At 35.5% G+C, this 21,604-nt stretch overlaps 1 long non-coding RNA gene and 1 pseudogene across 1 annotated transcript; both read right to left on the bottom strand.

Annotated features, from left to right (window-relative positions):
* Positions 1-290: 290 nt before the first annotated feature.
* LOC113709605 (DNA-directed RNA polymerase III subunit 1-like) lies at positions 291-19,229 on the bottom strand (annotated as a pseudogene).
* Positions 19,230-20,018: 789 nt separating this feature from the next.
* On the bottom strand, positions 20,019-21,419 carry LOC113709615 (uncharacterized). Its single transcript, XR_003452757.2, has 3 exons — positions 20,879-21,419; positions 20,631-20,760; positions 20,019-20,158 (listed from the first exon to the last, which is right to left on the bottom strand). It is a non-coding gene; the product is annotated as an uncharacterized lncRNA (long non-coding RNA).
* Between the last annotated feature and the right edge of the window lie 185 nt (positions 21,420-21,604).

The raw sequence follows: 21,604 nt of genomic DNA, 5'->3' as shown, positions 1-21,604 counted from the left end.
GGAGGGAGGTAAAAGGGCTATTTTGAAGAAAATAATACTCTACGTCTTATTTGGCTAAAATTTTGCCAGAAGTAAGTTCAAGGACTAAATTGATACAATTGTTATGCGTGGACTATCTTATGTTCCTTTTTTTGTAACGGACCCAACAAGGGATCTTGTTGAACCGCGAGGGACCATGTTGGCCATTTTCCTTCTGGTTATAGCTACTGTACTTTATGATCAGAATGCACGCTTGTATCCTTACGATTTATGATTTTAAAAAATCCAATGACCTAAATTGTTTCACATCATCTTACCAAATGGTGCAACACAACATAAGACATTGAACTTTGTAAGACCAGGTCTACTCAAGTTTTGCCTATGGTTTACAACGGGTGATTTGGTATTTACAATATATACAACAGTTTGTACATTGTTGGCACAATTGTCATTTCTGCCCTTTCGGGGCAAACCTCACTATGCTATGGGAATGGACAGGTCTACCGAATAGTCTACTATTCTATAATCCTCAATCTTTTCTGTTTAAGAGGAGAAAAATGGGCCAAAGAACATGCACAGCAATCCGCAAGGTTAATGCTCGCTCAGAAAATTTTCTGTCCAGTTCCTTCAACATTGTCGTCGTCTTGAGAAATTACGATCATTTTTGCACATTTGTAGCACAACATACTGGTCTCACCACGAAAACAAGTTTAGGACAGGATTGGGTCCAACCCATAATTCAGCTCCACCTGCTGCACTCTGCAAGCAATGTAAAATTAAAGAAATTTAAGAAAAGGGGAACAAAAAGAGACACATGTCTGAGGCTGGTAGAGAATACACAAGGCTCAATTCAGAATATCACGTGGCACAAAGTTTCCTTTCATAGAGGTTCGGAAACTATCAGCAACAATGAAACTACATAAATAAGTTAGAAGGTGAGAAAGAAGTACCATCAAGTCAAAAGAGAAACACATACTTAACAACACCAGATAGTAAGAGTCAGGGTTCCAAACGAACCAAGCTGCTTGCATAGAGCTTTAAAAGAAACCTTAATTGGATAAAATTTTCTTAGCTCAGGCTTGAGGTGCTCATGTAATAATTTGCATTGAACTCAAATTCGATAGTAATAGCAAAAATCAAGGATGTACGAATCAAGCTTGTATTTGAATCAATAAGCGAACAACATGCACTCTATTTCCAAGTTACAAACTTGTTTTGCTCTTTCCTTTTGCACTCCTCATTGTTGTCATGTTGTAGCTTAGTACCGCCATTGACTACAATTAAAGTATTTAGTATAAAGTCAACCTAGATTCTTACTCAAAAGTCAACATTTTTCATCATTATACCACCTAAACACTTCCCTGGCAGATACTATTCTCCCCCTCAAATTCATTACCATCATAACAGTAACTGCTAAGTTCTCTAAGTTTAACAAGCTCAGTCAAATATCATAAAAACTCAGCAGACCATAGCTGAATATCTGTGGCATTCATCTTTATGATTTTCTACCACCCAGAAGATAAGCCACATGCATTAAGGGTTAAAGACAAACTTATTAAACCCAAAAAAAAAAAAAATCAATTCAAATGACAGCCAATTGCCAAGCATGTACCTTTGCCTCACTTTAAGCATCCCAGTGCCTAACTGCATTGGTATTCCCATAATGATGCATTCACTTACTCCTTCAATCTTATCATCCCGTCCATTTACAGAAGCATTGAAAAGGTGATCTGCTGTCTTCTCAAAAGAAGCCAGCATTAGCACACTATCTTTCATTTTCTGAACACCATGTCTTGTAATACCAAGAACTTCGCCCTGGCATCAATGCGATAGTACATAAAATTAGCATCTGATGGTAAATGCCACACTTAGTGTTGGAACATGAATATGTCCATGATGCAAGTCTGAAACGATCACTATAGACTTATGAAGAAGGAACTACCTTAAATGTCATCAGATCTGCCAGAAGCATCATATGACGTATGTCTATAGTCATTCCATGACTAGACATGGTATGCTTAATTTCATCAATTATCGAACTTCTTGCAGCTTCAATTCCAAGCGTCTGCTGCACTTCCATGATGTGATTGCTTTTGGTTTCATAGCCATTTACTCCTTCAGTGCCCATTACACCTAGGAGACCTGTCCTGCAAGAAGCAGATATGCATAACTTGTGAATACAGCTTGAAAATTTTGAATATCATATCCATCAATAGTAGTTTGACAATTTTCCATGTCAAGTAGAAACCAATCACCACAAAGACCATCAATTGAAGTAATTAATTACACCATTGTCATTGATATCTGATAGGATAAATGAAGTTGCTTCTTCTGCTTTGTCATTTGAAAGTACCCGTACAAATTCTCTGCTTATAGTAATACAATTGAAAAGCTACGCATATTACTACACAACAATATTATAACTAGAAGAAAATATTTATTTCAACCAGAAAGGCACAGAAGGATGACATATTTGATAAACAAGAGGACCATCATTTACTTCAATACCAAAACTTTCTGCAAAAGATCACCATAACAGAACTTACCCTTCTGCAAACAAGAGGTACTTGGGACCTCCTCCAGAATCCTTCTTCTCTTCACTATTAATTACGACACGTTCAATAGTGGTGATTCCCTGTCATTTCCAAAGATAATGGACAAACTTAGAGTGACACAAGTTTCAACATTCCATAGTGCAAGAAAAATACCCTTGCACTTTCTTACATTATATGATGACTTTCAAAACTAGATGTCTTGTCTTACTGTGACAACCACTGAAGGAAGCTTGTTCTTGAGTGCGTGGAGCTCAAAGTGAAGTTTACTTCTGTCAGTCTGGGGAACTACTTCCAGCTTTCTGGAATTCAAGACCTTAACATGCTGCAGAAACCGTACATTTTTTTTTTGAGCAAATATATGAGAAAGTAGATGATCTAAATGAGAAAATGATAGTACACCTGATCCTTCAGTTTGATTCTTGGTGTCTGCAGAATCGATTCTTTCACTCTATAAGCATCTGTACAAAGCCGAGATGCTTGTATTATTTCCATATCAAGTGTAATTACTATGGATGCTAACCTCGCCGACATGACAATCTTTATACTTTTGGCTACCTACACGTTAAAGAGAAAGTCAGAATGATACAAACAGAATAAAGCCATATCTTAGACAATCTTTTGGATACAAGCAGAATAAACAATCTTTTGGATACGAACAGCATGATATCTTAGCTGCAGATTAAAGCCATATGCCATTTTTTTCAAAAAAAAAAAACACAGAGAGAGAAGATTGGAATAGGTTCTTTAGGAGAGATGATTTAAAAGCCTTAAATATGGCCATTTCGTCAAGACTGTGTCACCCCATGTCTACATTAGAATGCTGTCACTATTACAAATAAAACACCAATGCATCCCTTATTACACGCTTGGTAGATCACTAAGTTGAAGGTAGTCGGAAACAGCTGACCTGCCCTAAAAGTGTTTTCTCTATACGAGCTTTTGCAAGGCTAGCCTCCTTTGCATTGTCCTCATGCTCCAGTTTTGCAGAAATGATTGGAGTACTAATCCTTTTAGCTGCATTTATAATTTCTTTTATACGTGGGACTCCAAGTGTAACATCTAAGGCAGAGTTAAGGTAACATATGAAACACCTGTAAGACGAATATCACACCAAAAATTATACTAAGCAACTAGTGAGGATACTCATGCTTGCAACTCCAGCAAAGTGAAAAGTTTTTAGCGTCATCTGTGTGCCTGGTTCTCCAATACTCTGAGCTTCAATTGCACCAATTGCAGTTCCAGCTTCTACCCTTTTGGTATGATAACGTGAGATGCAGACTCTTAAAAACACCTAACACATTAACAAAATACAAGTCCTGTTACATTATGAAAACTTGTTTAACTTCTGGAAACTACATGCCTAATGAGAACAACTTAGACACAAGCTCACAACCTTTCATAACATGCTCAATAGTTTGTGAACAATGAGATCTGAAAATTTTTTGCTCAAGAAAAGAAAACGTGAATAAAAATCTAAACTTCAGAATGCTTTATTACACACACAAAAAAAAAGGCAGAAACAAACATTAGACATCTACCAGGTATATACCCGAAACTAGAAAACAGTACTCTTACAAGCTAAGAAGATTTTTGTGGCGTTAATATATTTACATGCTTTGTTCACTAGAACAAGCAAATGCAAGAGAACATGAATCATAATTTACCCAATCAGAAGAAACAAGAATTTGTCCACATAATGTCAAATTTTTAGAACAATTAGTGACAGTTCATACAAAATTCTGTGTATGATGGGACCAAAAATAAATCAAGCAATTGAAATGATCGTCAACATCCCAAGATCACCCAAACAGAGACAGTCCTTTCGTGCACTTGATGGTAATTCACTAAGAGAAACTTCCAGTTTTGAAGCCAAAACACATGTCCTGGCTGTAGCAAGTGACCTAATAATGACAGCATCATGATGATATCAATTAATGATTATTGCAACAATAAAAAATTTAGAAAAATAATGAACACATTGAAAGGTTAATAATGCAAGCAGGATGGCCAGCAAGAATGCACAGAAATGTATTCAGGTAGTTGAATTGTAAGATGTATATCAGAAAAGAACATTTACTATCAGGTTTCACCTCCAGCTGCCTAGAAGTAAAGCCGGATATATTTGAAGAGATATTTTCGAAAGAGCTGTTATGGTCTTCTTCCTGTTGATCTTCCTGGGCTTTCAAACTTTCAATTGTTTTTTCCAAGTTTTGAACCCATTTGACTTTTAAGGAACTTGGACAAAGAGTCTCTGAAAGCCTCTGAGCACCCGCCTTCGGGAGTCATATCACGTTCTGAGAGCCTTTCATCAGTCTTTTTGCAGATATCCGATGGGGACAAGCTCTTCTGATCACCGGCAGGACAGGTGGCCTGTCAATGGAAATAAACGAGTATAAGAGGATCTGGTTTTACTTTCATGGCACCAGGTATAAGAGATCTCAAGATGTGAATACACAACCTTCACTTTCATAAGTAATCTGTCAAAGTTCAGAGGATGTCCACTCTTCTCTTCCATTTGTGAGGGATCCATGCCATCATCACCATAAACAAATTGAACTATACAAGAACTAGCATTTCGGACAGTGTTGTCATATTGAATTGAAAGGTCCTCCAAAGCTTTCATGAGTCTACGAGACATGTATCCAGTATCAGCAGTTTTAACCTATAATAATATAAAATTGAAGCCCAAGCATCATAATTTTGCAGACTACAAGATTTTGAAGGATCACATTAGTTGAAGAATTTTGCCAAATTATCATATTGTATTCAAAGAAAATCCCAAAATCAACAGTTTAATCAGTGACAAGATATGACATTGTAGAACATCTCAGAACTGCAAAAACGGATAAGAGTTCTAAAGTGAGAAGAGTAAGGAAACATGTAAGCAAGACAAATGTTCAAAACCCTATGATATTTAACTTCATGTGCCTTCAAGATTGTCCAGAGGAAGCCTACAATCAATACTAAACAACCTTTTCTAGATTTTCAACAATTATCCTGAAACAACGTACATAAAATTTAACTTCGACAGATTTTCTAGAAATCTGATTGTGAATCTGCAGTCCATTTCACACCGAAAATAGAAGATGTAGCAGTAGACATTTATACACTAATTCCCCAAAACAAACTAACCAAAAGACACTAAATCAAAGTATAAACACTCAGCAATTATCCTTTTTTCTAAGCACGATAAAGAGTTATCAAACTGTTTTAGAACACAAAACAAAGAGTACCATGCTTTTGAGTGCCACAAATAGTTCTGAAAAACTTTATCATTTACTTGAGTAAGTGAAAAGGATGTAAATAAGCAGAAAAGATAGAAAATAGTACTTTTGCTTATGGAAGAAAAAGAAAGGAATTAACAATCCAACCGAGATCATGGAAAGAATAAATTTCAAAAAGTTATGTGGCTGAAAAACTCAGAACAACCAGAATTGAGGATGCAGTATTAGACAATAAGATGAAGGGAAAATCTCAGGCTGCACTAACAGGAATATAAACGCATTACAAATAAAGCTTCTGTGTACAGCACAAAAACCTCTGGAACAAAACCTTGGCAGGAAAGAAAGACAACCAGAAGGTCTTCAGGAAAAAGACAAAATATATATATATATATATATATAGTACTAGCAGATCAATACTAACCTCTACAACATTGCTAAGTCAATACTTTTGCAAGTTCAATACATAATTAAATGGAAAAGAAAAAATGAAACAAGGAAATCGCAATCAAGGACCCAAAAAATAAACAAACACATAAATAAAGAAAAGGTGTAAACATTTGTAATTTAACTAGGCAACTGTGTAAAGGGAAAAAAAAAAGATCATACATACCGCTGTATCCACAAGGCCTTCCCTTCCTCCCATTGTGTGAAAAAAGAATTCTGTAGCACTTAAACCACTATAAAATGAATTTGCCACAAACCCTCTCGCCTGAAAGAAATATTAGATGAACTTAAGTATTAGATTCAAAGTGGAACACCAAATGAGAAAATGTAAGAATAGAATAAAAATGCATCTTTTCAAGTAATCAATGGTAGTAACTCATCAAGACATCTTTAGGATAACACCCAACATGCAAATTTTAGATTTTGATGATCAATTAACAAAACATTAATGAGAAGCATAAAATCTCAAGAGATAAATAGACAACTATGATGAGTTTTATCCGACACTTATAATTATTCCACATTATGACAATTCTTATGACTGTTGATCGTGTTAGGAAAGGACACAAGATAAACCCAGAATGAACAAGACTGAAACATAGTCTGCAGATCAGCAGCTCAAACAACAATAGGACAGGTAATGGAGACTATGCAATAATTAAAAAAGGCACGAAAAGAATTACATAGTATTATTTATCCAAGTCTCACTCCACATTGTAACATGCACAATCCAACATAACTGGTTAAACTAAGTGCAATTGACTTGTGGACAATTTTATATTGGCTATCAATAAAATTTAAAGCTTTAAATACTTGTGGCAATCACCAGAAAAGACATTTAATTTATCTTAAGACAGACACAAATTTCAATCGGCTCAAAAGTTACATATCGCCAAAAGAAAATGCCCAGGATAAAAAAGCCAGAAAGCTACCACAGGAACCAACCAATCATTTCAACAAAAAAGACGTGATCCCAATCTTTACCCCAATGAAATCTATGGCCCTAATCCTATTCAAAATTCAACAATATATGAAAGAACTCTCAAGACTTCATAAACTAAGCTGCAAAATGATATGATATCATTTGTAAACTAACAATGATATCACCACTCCTCCCGCAGATTCTAAAGTATTAAACCATATGCTGATACACATAATAAATGATACATGAAAGATTCTTAATCACAAGGTAAGAGAAATTAAGTTATGTTGCAGAATGTATTTCAGATCTCTAAACACTAAATCAATTTTTCCCCCTCAAATGCATACCCCTTTCTCTTCCCACTACATGATATTCCCCGTTAAATCCACACAGAGTCATCCATCCATGACTCCACCTTCAATCCCTTCTTCTTTTTCCCCTCTTCCTAGTCCAAGACTTCTGCTGACAGATGAACTTTGGTGCAGACCAGAAAAATTTATCCAGATGAAATAAATGAACAAACCTTCGGGATCTTTGACTTTCTGGGAAAATGAGGAAGGCTGCGATCAATGAAACCATTTGGAGCCCGACGACCCCCGACAGATTGTTGTCCAACACATGCAACCATCTGACTGATATTTATAGGAGATCCCTTTGAACCACATTGTGACATAATTAGAGGACTATTCCTCCACTGCAGACACGTCAAACATTCCTACAAAAAGTTTCAAATCATTAAAAAGGCTTGATCATTATATGGAGAAACAATACATAAAATCTAAAGGGGAAATAAGAAGTCACAAAAGGCAATACATTAGAAAAATATAAATCTATCACAGATAATCATAGTGACTTCAACCTGTGTGAGATCCATAACCAAGTCAGTAGAACAGTACAAAAATAAGAAAGAGCTGCAGCAGAAGAGAGACTAATATCCTTTGACAAGACACAGAACCACATTTTATCATTGATCTCTAGCCAGATTCCTTTCTGACCCCCTAATGTTCTTCCATCATGTAGTCTAACTTATGTAATGTTCTGACTTGTCCAGTCATTTCCTTCATTTAACCTTTTACACAGACAGCTATTGCAGATAATGGCTCTTTCCCCAAAGGCAAACAAGACAGAAACAGTACATATGCATGTGCACATATTCAATGCAGAAAGAAAGATATTTGGTGACGACTTAAAGTTTGATATTTTCTATCAGTTTGTCCAACTCTGCCAATTTAAGTTACTACTCAGATGACCCAGCCAATGATAAATTCTAGAATAGTAATTAAAAATAAGGAGCTGATAATGGCATAAAGAAGTTTGTGTTGAAATGCACAAGGTAATCATGGACAACTGGCAATTAAATCCTCCTCAACATTGGGGGAAGAAAACGGATGCCTTCACTTCACTTCTATTTGTGCCTTGTTGGTCTTAGCTAGTCAGTCTGTAAGTTATAAGATGTCTCTGGAGGGTTAAGTTAGAGGAAAGTAAAGAAGACCAGTAAGAGAGGTTTGCTGCCAATGGCAAAAGCTGGACAATCTATGCCACCCATAAAGCAGGATAAGGTCAGGGACAAGGTCACAGGCTGGCAAAAGAATGAGGAATCACTTGGTATATCTTCCCTGACCCATTCTTAGTTGTTCACTGGTACTTTCAGATCAGAGATATGCAAGCAGTGCTACAACAGGGTAAAAACAGGAAGTACCTTGGCAGCAATATCTCGAATGTCATTTAGAACTTTTGTTATTTTAGCTTCAAGTGTCAGTGCAGCATCATGACCTGGCTGCAGCTCAAGCGCACCCTTGTTATACTTCTCTATTAATTCATCACACATTGCATATCCTGTGGAAATTTTTTCATCCCTTGCAGTAATTAGACGATCAGGTGGTTGCACATCATCAATGCCGATAGAAAATCCATGATTCCCTATCCATCTTGCACTGCAAATGACATTTTAAATGAAAAATGAATATAATACTCATTGCGTAGAGCTACTTTGAATCTGTGACAGAAATTTAAGTCCTGAGAAAGTGTCCAGATAAAGAAGCAAATATAATAGACTTCAAGAGCAATTGTATCACACAATAAGCTGTCAGCCTCACATGAAAGACACTAAAATCCATCTTAACAACCCAAAATAGCATTGTTCATCAATTAGCATAGCAATGAATACAAGTACAAAAGGTAAATTAAAATCCAGCATATCGAACCATAAAGCACTCAACATATATGAGCAAAACAAAGTAAAGGAATTGCAAAATAATTTTCCAAAGAACCTAAAAGATCAGTAAGTGGGCAATAGCTATCCATAAGCAGTAGACAACATGAATAGAAGTACAAAAGGTAAATTACAATCCAGCATATCGAACCATAAAGCACTCAACATATATGAGCAAAACAAAGTACAGGAATTGCAAAATAATTTTCCAAATAACCTAAAAGATCAGTAAGTGGGCAATAGCTATCCTTAAGCAGTAGACAAGATGAAAAGACTCTAAAGTTCTGTTAGAATAGGCAGATCGAAATTTATGCGAGGATTTAAAAGAAATGGACTTGAAATCCAGCGTGCTCAAATTCGTATTCCACAAAGAACCTAAAATTAATGTCCAAACTCGGTATGATAAATAACTTCAGTTTCAGGTTCAAGTAATTCAATCAAATTAGATATTGCCTTCTTTTTTTATTTTTGGGGTTGGGGTTGGTTTTGGGGCTTGGGGGTGTAAAAGAGTGGCTAAAATATTGCTGATGGTGGTTGACTAGGGAAGTAAAGAAAAGACTGGCCTTCATTGGACAACATGATTTTGAATTCCAAGAGCCAGTCGCACAAGATGTATGAAAAGATCTCTGAACATCCCCCCAAAAAAAAGACAAGAATATTAAGGATGTTTAACTTCCAAGTTAAAAAAAAAAAAAAAAAACTGCCACCAAGAGATCATAAAGAGGGTCAAAAGTGAACAGATACATAGAAAAATATGAAGCCCGTCTAGAGTAGGGGGTTAAGTAAATTTAAGATAGAGATACATTCAGCAGTTATGGAACTCCAGGATGCCCATCGTCGATGCGATATTTAGTTACAGATCTCATTTTGTTCTGGAGAAGCACAAGGAGCTTGGTTCAAAGTACTTTTTAAGTGGTAGATTTTCATTAGATCATGAGGCTAAAGATGGAAGTTATCTTGATCAGGTACTGTGCAGGAAGGTATCCTGATCACTTGTATCCAATAGAATTTGAAAATAACAAGACACGATTTATAGTTACTACAAAATTTTGCAGAGGTCAGGTAAGCCTGACCATAGAAAAACTATATGGATAAGATTCCGGACAACTGACAAGTTTACTAGGAATCCATTGCTCAACACCTGGAAATTTAATAGTAAACCATATACAACAATCAATAGTTGAAAAGCATTGGATTATACAATCTTCTTAATAAATGAGCTTATAAATATTAAACTCTCTGAATTTTTTTTTTCAACAAAAACTGCAACTACCTATTATATTACTTGTAAGATATGGCAGAGAGTATGCAGAGGAATATATGAAAGATTACAGGAGGTTTGCTTCTTAACAATTACATTATCAAAACAAAGTTCAAATTACATACATCAATAATTTAAAACAAATACCAAAATGAGTGGTTGGAAAGTATATGACACACTAATGTGTCTGTTCAATGAGAAACCTTATTAACAGACAATGTTGAGACACGAGGAAAAGGTTGGTTGCCAGTCAAAAGCCACTACTAACATACCTCAACTTTGCTAAGCGATTCATACATACTGAAGCAGCATGTGATTTATAGTCCCTTAGGAGGACCGAATAAAGACCATCCTTGTTCCCATTCCCTGTTCCAATCACAAACATAAGTACTTCTTGTTCTGAGCTTTACATTTTAAGGCATCCAAAGCTACCAATAAACACAAAAAACAGCATATTGCAGAAATTAGAACTTAAATCTTTTCCAGCACACAAATGCTGAGCTACATTGTGCTTAAATACACTCAAGTTTCTTATCCTAATGAATTAAATTATTCTAGTGTGCTCTTTCTAAAGCCAAAAACATGAGGCAAAAGATGGATATACTAGCACAAATTGCATATACGGGACAAACAAATAATGTGATGCCACCCTCAGATAGCATATAAAGTTGTGATGCCACACTCTAAGTAGAATTTCTTTCTTTCTTTCTATCTTTGTTTTTAGATTATTACGTTAAGGAACATGAGAAGGTTAACAGACACTTTACACAGTAAAGTAACTTTTTTTTGACCTCTATCAGTATGAAAATAGAATGCAAGTTTAATTATTGCAATCTGATAGGAGCTAACTGAAATGTCATAAATCTCGGGAGAGGTTGTGAAATCATCCCTATTTTTTTCATTAACATATTAGACTATCTATTTGAGGATTAGAATCTATTCAGAAACTACTTGCTTTAGGATGGAATATCAAATGAAAACTGAGCTAAAATGAACATGATGCCCATTAAAGCCAGCTCTAAAAATCACATTTCATACTTTTTTGGTGAAAGTATGGGTTTTCTCGCTCACAGTATGAAAAGTTATAACAAACAGAAGAACATGCATAAACTTGATAAGGATTCCATTTTGTGTTTCAATCTTCTACATTCATATTTTTTGTGGAACTTTTCTTAAAAACATGATAAAGTAATAGTTCTCCAAAAAAAGCTTCATGACAACTTAATACATTTCAAGACAAAAAGATGACTTTCAGAATCATCCCTTCAAAAAGAAGGCATCAACCTTAAAACAATAAACCCAATCTTAGCCTTCAACTCTTCCACAACATGATATCAGCTCAAAAAAATCCAATAAAAGACCACAGATTAAATTAGAGGGACTTTTGTAAAATCTAAAGGCAAGTCTCATGATCACAAATTCATGCATAGGTCAAAGTTTGAGGGTCATTTAGTATGCAAAGCTGAAAATGCATCTCAACATAAAAGCCTGAATCTGAGGCAAAAAGTGGTATACTTTGACTCTGCAACATACTCTAATTAGGCTAAATAAGAAAACTTGGCAATTAACTTACAGGTTGCTCCTCATAAAACAAGTGCAAGAGAGAGAAAACATTAACAGCAGAAGCAACCCAAAATTCATAAAGTAGGCACGCATTATATTTTTGGAGTAAAGGAAAGAATCTCACCTAATGTAGCTTTTCCCAATTGTCCACTGATCAGCTCACTATTACGGAAGCAAACAAATCCATCATTCGGGCACATGGTTTCTTTGGGCTTTTGGTAATTCTTTTCAGCAACAGTTAGATTCACATAGACTTTCATTTTTGCAAATGGATGCAGTAGTACAGTGAACAATTGTTTACCGGTCCAAAGTTCAACTGGCTGCACAGGCAAAAATCATATATACAGTAACAGCACCAAGTGCAAGTAACAATACAACACCGTCCCCCCCCCCCCCCCCCCAACCAAAAACAACAAAAAAAAAGGCATAAAGAACCAACACTATAATTTCCCAAATCCTCCTACTTTCCAAACAGGGCACCTTATAATTTGAACAAGAAACTACAAGAACTAGCATGGTACCCACTTGACAGGGAAAAACTAGGCCTCCAACTTGGAACTGAATATAAGAAGATCAACTACATTCTCTACCACTTTAGGGTTACTATTAGGCCATGATCATTTTTCAACCTAAAAGGTCTAAAGTAGTTAAGAATATTAACTTCATGCACATTATAGGCAATTCATGAAATATGACTTAGTAAAAGAAAAAATGGTGTATTAAGAAACTTAAAGGTAAAAGGATCTGCTATTCCATCCAAAAGAATAAGAGGTGAATATATAGGTCAAAATAATAATAAAAAAGACATTATCAATCAAGTAGCAATTAGAGAATATAATTACATCAGTTTAACTAACCTTAAGTAGTGCAGGAGTTGGCAAATCAATCTGATCCATCCCATCCCCCATGTATGAACACATAAGTGAAAAAGAAGCACGATCATAAAATGTGTCCTTCCTTGTAATGAGAAATGAAGATGTCAAAAAGTCCTGTGTGGAAGCAACCAAAATCTCTCCATTTTTTGGAGTGCATAAATTGTTTTGCACCTGCAGAATTGTCAATAACATTTCAAAGAGAAAAGAAAATCACATACAAAACAAAAAGCTGAAAATGCAGCGATGAAATTCTACTAGCAATCGCGAGAAAAGATGTTCTAAAACTTGGTGCTAAATTAAATCTATAAATAAGGCATGAATAACTACTTACTCCCATCAACATTAGCGCCTCTGTGCGAGCCTCCTCTGTTTGAGGCACATGCATATTCATCTCATCACCATCAAAATCAGCATTATATGGGTTACAGACGGACTCATTAAATCTCAATGTTCGCCATGGCATTATTCTTGCCTGCCAATAAAAAAGGACAAATAAATTAAAAACTAAATAAGGACACTCTAATGCTTCAGTATTTATACTGCAGTAATTACCCTGTGACACATGATGGACATTCTATGCAGACTCGGTTGTCTGTTAAAGAGAATAACATCTCCATCTTCTAGATGACGATCAACTATGTAACCAAATTTCAATTCATCAGCATGACGCTTTCTAGAACTAAACTTCAATGATCTGCAGCATAATGGACAACAACATTTGTGAAATAAGGAAACATAAGACCTAGCCAACAAACAAAAAGGCCCCAACATACACACTCCTTACATCTCGGTACCATCTGGCTGCCTGATGTATTTTGCTCCAGGATACTTTTTAGGCCCATTTCGCACGCATTGCCTCAACTTCTCTATATTATGATAGGACACTCGCTCAGGATACGTTAAAATCTGAGCCATCAATATAGGAACCGCAACCTGGAAAAGAAAGCCTGTTAGATGAAATCAATCAAAAGGGACACAAACTGGTGTGGCTCTCACGCTGTAAGAAGGGCTAAATTACTTTTACCTTAATCACCTAGACAGGATATTCTCATGGTGTAAACCATCATCTTAAGTCAGAAATGAGTTAACTCAAACAACATACCTCCGTGATTTTCAAATTTGGGTCAGGAGATATAACGGTTCTTCCTGTATACTCAACACATTTTCCTGATAGATTTCCACGAAATCTTCCTTGCTTCCCTTTCAGACGCTGGACAAAACCACTTAAAGGTTTGGTAGCTGGTGCAGATAAGGGAACTCCACGTACATCACTTTTTATATATTGTGCAACCTCCACTTGCAGATCAATCCAACCATTCTAAACCAGGTGAAGAACAAATCACTAGAAGTGCATTAGAAGATATACTCAAAGACAGAAGTGATGTTACATTTGCAATGGCACAATACAATTAATTTTGTGACGTATTCCTGGACATTGAAAAAGAGAAGCAATGGAAGACCAAGAAACAATTTCATTTAGATTTATCCAAAAATACCACTATCACAGGAATGTAGTACACGATTCCCAGGAAATTTTGTAAATTCAAGTCTATATAAACAGTTCCATAACATGCAGTTAAATATTTACCCAACAAACCAAGAATTAGTTGCAGATGAAGAGATATCAAAGGGGCTTTAGAAGATGTAGGAGTGAAATCTTGCTATAATTCTCTATTTCAGGTATTCAGGGTGACCTTCTTAATAGATGAAATATTACTATTATGTCAATGCCAATTAAATCAATGATACTAGCTGCAAATTTTAACTTTTTGGCATTTTCAGTTTTTTCAGAAGGTATGATGGGCTTTGCTGGGAAGGAACTTGTTACACCATCGGACAGGGAAAGCAAGAAGCTGTGGTGTCGGTATAACCATGGGAATGAATGCAAACCACACAAAACAGGATAAAAGGCCCATAAATCTCTCAAAATGCATGGTAATACAAAATGATGAAATCCACAGATAGCATAGCACCCCCACATAACCAATAGGCATTGGAGATTTCAGTGAGATACACCCCATGCATTCAACTACAGTCAAGGGCATGCAGCAAAATGTTGACATCTCGAACAATAGTATCCACAATACAAGAATATAAATTAGCATATGATGGATTGGGTCAATGTGATCACTGAAACATGACAACATCCCCACGAAACATGCTTTGCCAAACACGAGGACACATGAGCAATCAGATTTTCCAGTTGGGAGCAAAGAAAAGCATGTATAGTCTTTGTTTTCTTATATTTCCTTTCGTTGATAGGGTTGGAGCAGTGCCTGTCATCTCATTGTGCAATTTTTCTTAATTTGAAGCACTTTTCTTTTCAAATTACACAACAATAAGAGAATCAATCAGAGTCAAAGATGATACTGCAGCCAGTCCTCTTTCTTTTCATCCTATTTTATGTAAGGAAAAAAAAGTTATTTGTGTTTACATTTCTAACAATCATTAGCATGCAGATTCAGAATTAAGAAAGACACAATAAAAACTCAAAAAGAAAAGTAAGCATAGAGAATAGTTATCAAAGATGTGTGACACAAATCTAGCAGACAAATAATTACAAAATGGATATGGAAGTAAATAACAAACCAAAGTCAGAGAATATAGAACTTGGGAAACAAAAATCATACCAAGCTTTTGGATGGAAGGCTTGTGTCTGATATTTCTTGACGAAGACTAGCGTTAGCTTGGATAATGCGTTTTAGTCTCTCTGTAGTGTCATTCTCGTTACTGCACATATTAGTGTTGTACAATGTCAATGTGCAGGCATTTAGCAGGATCCAAAAGATTTTTAATCCTCTTTTTCCGAAGAACCATAAATACATCTCCCAGAATATTATATAGAATTTTCCTCAAACATGCCAGCCATAAAATTTAATTGCATAAATTCTTCCACAACACTCCAAACTATGTGGCTCAAGCAGGAAAAAGAAAAATTCAATGCATCACTCTAGCTAGGTTTTTATGCCAGCTCAACTATCAAAGTTCAATTTTTCAACATTTGGTTTGTATACCAAGCCAAGATTCCTTGAAGCTTTTCAAGATTGATACTCCATGTTAGCATCCATATAGTACCAATTTTTTCATAATGCAACTAAGCTGATATAATAAACCTAGAACATAAGCCCAGAATATAAAGCTACATTATATACACTTAGTTAATTTAATAATTATGATTGACGACGCCTATGTTAATCAGTGACTTAAGTGAACTTAAAATCCCCGAGTGAGCAGGCCTCAGGTCTTAAAAAAAAACATACATCAGTACAAGGCAATAGAGAAATTCCAGTATAACAATTTCTTTCCATTGCATTGCTTCTCCTTGCATGCCTTGCCCTCCACTCCTGTCTTAGACACAGATCCATAAAGGATTTGAGTCCATGAGGATTGTTCTAATACCTTTTCATTCCAAATTTAAGTTATAAAACTATAAAATCACAAGTTACCCTAATTCAGCTGTGAAACTAAAATTTCAAGAGGATTAGCAATAATTCGAAACCTATTGAGTATGATTCAATTTGGTTATTATAAATATCCGTTAAACATCTTGCAATGTGATCCACCCAAGAGGGTTTCACTAATATTTAGTACATAAACAAGCATATCAACAGTTCAGTTGACCACATAAACCTATCACTCAAGTACCAGATTACATTCTTCCTATCTATTCAAGGAAGAAATGCCACCAAAAAAAAAAAAAGCAAAACTGAAACCAGTACGTTTTGCTCCTGAAAAGAAATCTATTCATTCCCTCCCAGTTGATTGGACAATAGGTGCAATGACAAAAAATAGCACATATGTTTTTGACATTACCTCTGCATACCACCATCCACAAAAACTGATGGACGAATAGCTATTGGAGGCACAGGAATGGTTGAAATCATGAGTTTCTCAGGTCTATCATTTAAATACAGCAACTCGCAGTCCTGTAGAGAAGATTCAAGATGGAAATCAAAGGAAACACAATTGCATAAATGTGAGCCAAACTCAGATAAATAATCTGTAGATGATCTAAGCTACAGAGCAGATAAATTTTGTATCACAGAAGAGATAATACCTCATCCAGCATTCTCTTGAGAAGGGAATAAACCACTTTAGGGTCAATTTCATCAGGAACACTAAAATTGGATGTGTTAGAGTCTTTCGTGTGTGAAATTGCAGAACCATATTCATTTAAGAAACTGTCATTGACTTTTGTCCTTTCATGCACGATGCCTAACATCTTAGTATTCTTTTCACCATAGCTGCAATGAAACCACGTTAAGAAGATGTCAGTAAATTTACAGCACTGAAACAGGTAAAACTCCAACTGCCCACAAACTTGTAACCTAATTTCTCTAAGCTTTTTCCAAGGGACACACTTTTCCAGCATGTTGGCAGTACGAAATTAGAAACATAGCTGCACTTAATAAAAAGAATAATATATAGATTATTGAAGGACAAAGGTTTCAGCTCAGGATGCAAATGCTCTTCATAAATGGAAACAAAGAATATTCTTAATTTAAAGATAATAAACTAAATTTGGTTATTCAGGGAAAAATTATGCCTGTAATTAGTAAGTTTATCTAAATCAAATAAAAATGAAATCTCTCTCCAAACACTGAAACATGATCAAGAAAAGCTCAGGAATAAGCTTCTTAATTTAACAGCAACATGGAAAAGTTGAACAAAATTCACGGTACAGACCTCCCCCTCCCTAGTTTTTGATAAGTTGAACAGACCTTGCCCTCAAGTAATTTGTATAAATTATCCATTCGATTGGGACATGATAAACTTCCCTCTTGATTGTCTTTAAAAGTGTAATGACCAACTACCACTAATTGGATGTTGGCTAACTTCGAAACACTTTGTGGAGGTCCTATGACGAGTGTGGCAGGAGGAGGGGACCAGCAGGGACAAACTGAAAACAATTTTATAATGTATAGTTGTGTACAAAGATGTCCCCTTTTTGTCTCATTATCACACTATGCCCGCAAAAATAACCTACCAAAGCTTTACAACTGCTCCACTATCAAAACAAATTTCAGCCCTACTTTTGCAAAAATAAGCTGCTCTGTGACTTGAGGAAATTCAACCAGAGTACCAAAAAGAATATGAACTACAACTTTTGCCTTTTTGGTTTTTCATTCTTATCAGTGACCGTAACAGCAACTCACCCACCAAAAATAAGTTCTCACCAGGACGTTTAGCATCCCCAATCATCTCTCTTCAGAGGTCTCATTCTGCATCCACACCCAAATGAAGTTCCTAAGAATCGAAGCTTAAAGCAGAATCATGTTCAGGGATTGTGGATATTACTTCTTGTCTCATTGACCTTGTGAATACAAATATCCACACACTATATTCTCATGCTTGACTTATTATTTATGTCTTACATTTTCAAAGCTTTAACCAAAAGGGATGACTTTAAGAAGATAAAAGCAAAACACTTGGCTCACATTCATATCACTAAAACAGAGAAATATACACTGCAAACATGTATCTCCACTTATATATGCACATACACATGAAATTTCCTCATATATATACACATACATATGAAAACATACACTGCAGGAAAGGGACTCATACTGCTTCTTAAACAAATAGCCCCCAATAACATGCCTAAACCTCTCATTCATGCAGTAAGTACATCCTGAAGTTTTACAAACCTTTATCCAGAAAATGTATTAAGGTGAATGAGAAAACAGGTTTTTTATTTTTAAGAGTAACCTGACATTATCTTCACAACCCAAAGTAATACAAAATTTGATGTGAAAGTACACAGCAAAAAAGCATTTATTTATTTTAACTTTGCATGCCCACTACTTTATCTTTTTTTTTTCCTATTTTCTCTCTTTTCTATGCACTTAATATATATCATTTTCTTCCCTTTCCCTATTCCCACCTTGCTTTTGGAGTACTAAAGGGAAATTAGTGGTAGTTTTAGGACTATACATTGCTAAACAAACACCATATCTAAACTCGATTGAATCGTTAACCAAACACCATATTGGACTTAATTGACTATAATATTGAAAGAAAGTACAGGCACAAACCATTTACATAGCCGCATCTAGAACAAGTAGCTGCTTTTCTGCTACTTGCTAGGGCATTACACCTCTTCACTACCATTTTTTGTAGCTCGCTCTTCCTCAAGGGCTCGATTTTGGGATTTCTCATCTTCTTTAGAAAGCTAAGGCGTTCTTTCTCCCCGAGAAGCACACGCGAACATTGCTGTTTGAAGAAGAAAAAATCATCCAAAACTAGAAAACACACTAGGAGAAAAATAAATGAATAAGCTAAAAATTTAACTCTGATAAAGCATTCAACACGCCGAGCACCATTCACCAAAATATGTGTGAGAGAGAGAGAGAGGAGGCAACTAAAAAATGACAACGTGGGAAAAATTATTCATCTCATGTGCTTTGACTCCCAGTAATGGAAGGAAACTTCCGAAAGAAACTTTATCTCAAAAATTCAGATGAAATTTTCATTAGCAGAACTTACCAAATATCATATCACTAGCTACAATCCCAACAGAAAAATGAGAGAAGGTCATTTTAACCTCTTAACATTCCAAGATGATAGTCTTAAACTATTCAGAGCTGCTTCTACAGATGACTCCCATTAGCAAATTTAGCATTTCCCACGTGCAGAAGTAGTTGCTTCTAGAAACAGCACCTCTTTGCATGTTCTGAGTGCAAGGAGAAGGCGAATTTTTTTTTTTTTGGGCACATGAGGACACAAGTGGCAAATAGAAGGCAGATTGGTAAAAGAATTTTTTTTTCAGACAAAAGAATGTCATCCTAGCACTCCCATAATTATTCAAGTCAGTCCTACTTACAAAATGATGAACCAACAGCAAATAAGAAGTATACTTTGCATCAACTTGAATCCAAAAGAGAGAGAGAGAGAGATTTGCATGTCAAAGTAAACACTATGCACAAACATATAAGTAGAACTATAAGCATCTACCTTGCAAATGCACTTCAAGATGTCGAGGACAGTAATCAAGTATCCAACATTGTAAACTGGTAGAGCAAGAGTCAAATATCCGTAGTGCCCTGGACATTCCCTAAAGTTCCCATGGCATGCTTCACAAATTCCATTCTTGTTTGCGGGGCCCTGGACCAAACAGCACCTTTCAGAAGATTTCTAATATCAATTCCAGTAACTCAAAAATGTAACCAATAAATTAATACACTTCTGAACTATAAATAAATTGGAAACAACAGCAGTACCTACATTCAAAAACAACATTGATTTAGCTTGTTAGAAAATTAGAAAGTCACTGGAAGTGATCCCCTTATCAATAGACTATTACAAGTAATTTACTGAACAAAGCAATTCCTATCGCATAATTTGACAGATTAAACAAACTCTAGCTGCACAAAAGAGACCTAAAAGATAACTGATGCATCATCAGTTCCCCAGAAAATGCTATTTATTCGAACTCCCCTTCTCTTCTTCTTTTAAATGTGAAATAACAATAGCAGATACATTTTCTTCTCCATCAGATAGAAAATATGGAAAATGAATCACGGCTATCAGTTCATCGTACGCAAAAATAGTTCACCACTGTTAAAAGAAACAATGAACATTAAATAAGATACCATATGAGGGTCTAATAAGCCATTCTCCCAAGGCCTTTTCGCAGAATCATAATATACACCGCGGTATACTTGTATTTCAGCTGCTTTCAGAATCTCGGATTCTCCGAATGTAGAAAACTGAATACTTTCTCTGTTCACAAATTTCCACAAAAAAAAAAGTAAAGAAATTATCAAACACATTGGAATTTCACCTATTTAAGATTAACCAAAAAAAAAAAAACAGAGCAATAGCAGTAGAGATCAGTTACATTTTGCGAGGGCCGACATCTTCAATGTAGGGCTGTTTTGTGAATTGAATCGGAGCTTACGCTATCCTCGTCATTTTTTCTAATGTTTGCTAATTTACGCAGAAAAACTGAGGTTTAAGAATTAGGCGGGAGGGTTTTAGAGTTTGTCAGCGGTTGCAGAACTGATAAATAAAGCTGGCAGAGGCAGCATATAAAGTCAATAGCTGAACTAAAAATTTGTGCGAACGGTTGACCTAGTTTTCAAGACGGTATGCTGGTGGAGTGAGAACGTTGCAGCCTTGCAGGGTTCGATTGGCTCATTTTTCCTCCGTCGAAGGCGGTTGCGGGATCGAGTCTCACAAACGGAATTGCCTTAAATATGTTTTTCTTATTTTCCTCACCCCCCTTTTTAAGCAAATAGAAAGATAAAAGGAGTTTGTACCAAAAATAACTAATGAATTTTCTAAATTTTTGTGTTCATTTTAATCTTTGATATTGAAATTTTATGGAAGTTTAATATGTAAGGAGTTTAGATGCCTTCTAACCCTCCAAATAGTAAATCTAATGCTGGCTTTCTTTAGAGAAAATAGCAGGAATATTAAGAGGAGAAAAAATAAGAATTCAATATGAAAATTGAGGAGGAAGTTTTCTAATAGTAGCTTTCTTTAGATAAAATAATAAGAATTTCAAGATGAAAAGAGATAAGGAAGGTATCAATGTAAGATTTTGAGTAAATGGAAAACATGA

The sequence above is a fragment of the Coffea arabica genome, chromosome 1e, assembly GCF_036785885.1.
Source record: "Coffea arabica cultivar ET-39 chromosome 1e, Coffea Arabica ET-39 HiFi, whole genome shotgun sequence".
Classification (NCBI taxonomy): domain Eukaryota; kingdom Viridiplantae; phylum Streptophyta; class Magnoliopsida; order Gentianales; family Rubiaceae; genus Coffea; species Coffea arabica.
This window is presented reverse-complemented; position numbering and strand designations above follow the sequence as displayed.